Consider the following 3923-nt stretch of genomic DNA (forward strand, 5'->3'; position numbering starts at 1 on the left):
TAAAGTAATAGAATATCAAATCAAGAAGGGATCTTGGCAGTTGCTAAGTAAAAACCCTACCTAAAGCAGAAATTTTTAAAACAATATTCCCAGAGTATTTGCCATCAAGTTAGTTCTTGAGTGCCTCCATTTATCAAGAACTCACTACCTTGAAAGTAATTTATTTGATTAGGACATCATTTTATTAGAAACTTCTTTAAAAGAAGTCAAAATTTACTTTCTATGGACTTCTACCTATTCTTCCCTTTATGAAGATGTGGGACTTTTCCTAATAGAGTATTATTCATATAGGGAGCTCCCAAGTGAGGAAATGACCTCTACAAATGGAAGTTGACAATTTTTTTCACATCTTAGTCTTAGAGATTTGCCTTAGTTAATGAGGGGCTCAATGTCTTGTCCAGGGTCAGAGGCAGAATTTGAACTAAGGTCTTCTAAGCAATGAGGATTGTGTTTATATATATATATATAGATAGATAGATATATAGATATATAGATATATATAGATATATATACACACACACACACTATACCATGTTTTGAAACTGTGGGGACCAATTTTTAAGGAAGGAGACTGGCAGCCTCCTTCAAAACAGAACAGGATTTATTTTAACAAGAACAAACTTAAAAAAAAAAAAACAAAAAGCACACAAACAAGATCAGTAGGATCAAGGGAAAGGAAATAAAATGGAGAAAGGGAAATTATGATACCTGAAAAAATACCACTGTCCAGGAATCAGCTGAGAATATGCACCAGAACTCCTGTCACCTTCTGCTTCCTGCTGGCAAACCCAATTCTCCTCCCCCAATCCCAGAAAACACCCTACACAGCCCCAGCCAATGGGATGGCCATTCTGACAGTCACATGACTGCCCTCACTAGGCTTCCAGTCATTATAATTTTGCCAGGCCCATGTAGGCATCGATGAGTGGTGATGACGTGAGGTGTCAGCACCATGGCAAGGGCTACAATCAGTGGGTGGAGCACCGTGCAGTTTGTGGAGCCCCAGGCCAGTGTGCACCAACGCATAAAAACCTCAAATAACAATTCTTTACAATTCTCTCAGTGAATAAGTAATCCCTTTTCCATATAACCATTATATACAGCATACATGAAGATAAAAATTATGTTCCTCTAATTTCTTCTACCAATTGTTAGTCTATCTGTAAACATAGGGATTGTTTACATTCACTAATAATTAGAAATAAAGCAGATATAACCTTATCTATCTGTCAAGGTCAACTAAACTCTGCTGGACAATGAATTACATTGTCAGGAAGTCTCAGTATCATAAGGGGCTTCATACCTCCTTTGCTTCACTTTTCCTCTCCTTGCCATTGTGATGCAGAGCTCATTTGAGGCTGCTCGACAGCTCACATTGTTTGGATAAAATTGAAGAAATTATCAACTCTTTTTCTCCTAGTGAGATGTGGGATGACCAAGCCTAAATATTTGCCTTGCCTCTATACCCTTCATACACTCAGCATTTTCATCTCACCTACTCACTTAATGTAAGTTTTGTTGTCTTTCTTTACTTTATACCCTTAAGTGTTATGAGACTTTCCATCTGTGCTATAGTTAAATTCTCTTTTTTGTGTTGTCTCCACAAGTTAAAGTGTGAACTTTTTGGAAGCATAAAATGTGTAGCTATTACTATTTCTATTCCCAGTTCTTGGAATAGATTAATATTTAATACATATTTTTATTCACTGAATCATTCATTTATTCTACAGTTAATTCAATGCTTGTTCAAATAGTCTCATACTTTCTTTATAACAACTCTTCAAAAGTTTGAAGACTGCAATTGTCATTCTCATCTCCAGAATAAAGAAATCTCCATTTCTCTACCAGAATCTCATGTGGCATCTTTTTTTTTTTTCATTGTCCTCATCATTCTGGTTGATCCCCCGTGAATATGTTCCAATTTGTCAAAGTCCTTACTAAGGTATATTGACCAGAACTTCACAGAAATGCATCAGGTGTGGTCTGTGTATGTAAAACTTACAATACTTTGTAAAGTATTCAGAAAAAAATTGTATTATTCAATATTCCAGTTAATCCAATAATTATTTATTATGCTACTAATACGTTCCAGACACTATGCTAAGTAATTGGAATACAAAAAAATTGAATAAAAATAAACCCTTCTCTCTAAAAGTTTATATTCTAATGAAGTAAAATAACATATAAAAGGAAGCTAGAAAGTATGTGTTTAGGGCACCGGTGTGGGGGGTGTGGGTAGAATACAAAGAAAGAAGTTCAGAGTCTCAGAAGAAGAGCCTGGATAGTAATGTTGATGTAACCATGGCTGGTCTGGAAAAAATTTCCTAAAAAGGAGATTTTTTTTTTTTTTGGCAAAGACTCTTTATTCTGCCCTGCTAGGAGTGGAGAAGCACATTCACCATGGAGGGTCAAGGGAAGTCGCTGTAGGGCAGGCGGAATGGGTAGAGGGGTGGATAGCGCTTATCATGCCATAACAGCTTCTTCTCTAGGAAGGCAAAGGTGCTGAGAGTCAAGACCAGGGTCTGGTCCTTCAGCATACTGTGGACATTGAGGCCAACTGCTGGCACCAAGTTGATGGTCTTCAGGTTGGATACAGCAGAAACGATGTTCTGTGGCATCTCCTCATCCACATCAACAAGGAGGACGGAGTCACCCCAAGGTAGGTGTCGAACCAGGTCTAACAAGTATCTTGGGTCTGGGGTTGGCAGCTCCAAGGAATCTGCATCAGCTTGATTGTCAGGGCCACCTTTAGGCCTAGCACTCGAACCTTCATGGGCAACATGTAGTAGTAGCTAGTTGGACCCCGTGGACCATGGGCAATACCACCTCCCCGCCAGATCTGAGAAAGGATGCTCCCATGCCAAGCCCAGCCTGAGCCTTTCTGCTGCCAGGGCTTTCTTCCGCCACCTCTCACCTCTGCCCGTGTCTTGGTCTTGGCATAACTAATTCTCTTGAAGTTCTTGTGCCACACGGCAACCTCATGTAGAATATCCAGCCGGGGTGCCACGGCGAACACATCGGGGTGCAGGTCAGCCAGGCCCAAACGCGTTTCCTCATAGGCTTGCACCGGTGTCTGGTGCACAGGAACCGATAGCTCACAGTGGGAGAGCAGGGGGACACCGGCGGGGGTTGGAAGTCCTGTAGTCAACACATGCTCCGGGCCTGTGAGGTCTCCTCCAGTCAGCGCAAAGAGGGCCTTTCGTGGGGGGGTTAGGCCTCAACCGTGTCCAAAGACCCCCCCAGGTTGCACGGATCAGCAGCATAGCCATAACCAGCTCTGCCACACAATGAGAGGGGAACTTCCTGGGGAGCCCGGAAATGACATCATGAGTGACAGATATCTACAGCTCCAAAAAGGAGATTTTTATAGTAACAGACCAATCAGAAAAAAGAGTTGGAATGATGTGCTAGGATAAGAAGGCTGCTACAACATGGCAGAGAAATCAATCTGCAGACAGGAATATTATCTGGTGAAGTATGTAGACAGAGATTTCTATATTTTTATTATATGTATATGTATGGTTGCATGTATGGGTATTTGTACATGTGTATGCATATGCATACATATTTTTCAAGACAAATAATAATTTTAATATAGTTATATTTTTTAGAGTGGTAGTGGTGTGTTTGCTCTCCTAACAGACAATAGGTTGATCCAGAATACGTGATCCTGCCCCTCTGCAGTTGGATTAAGCTGAGTTCTCATGTTTAGTTAGTTTGGTCATTTTAGTGCCAGATTGTATGCTATATGCAGGATTCGTTGCTCGCTTTTGTTGTATTTTTAATCCTGTCATATTTTAGAATGAACATTACTTCAAGGAAATACACAAAAGGCATAGTACATAAATAGCATACTGTAATGACTATCAGAGACATTGTAATAGCTTTTGATGTGGAGAAGTCAAGCCTATGAAGGAGCATTC

General features: G+C 40.2%; 1 pseudogene; it reads right to left on the reverse strand.

The window, feature by feature from the left end:
- Positions 1–2336: 2336 nt before the first annotated feature.
- On the reverse strand, positions 2337–3278 carry LOC122744130 (annotated as a pseudogene).
- Between the last annotated feature and the right edge of the window lie 645 nt (positions 3279–3923).

Source organism: Dromiciops gliroides, chromosome 2 (genome assembly GCF_019393635.1).
Source record: "Dromiciops gliroides isolate mDroGli1 chromosome 2, mDroGli1.pri, whole genome shotgun sequence".
Lineage (NCBI taxonomy): Eukaryota > Metazoa > Chordata > Mammalia > Microbiotheria > Microbiotheriidae > Dromiciops > Dromiciops gliroides.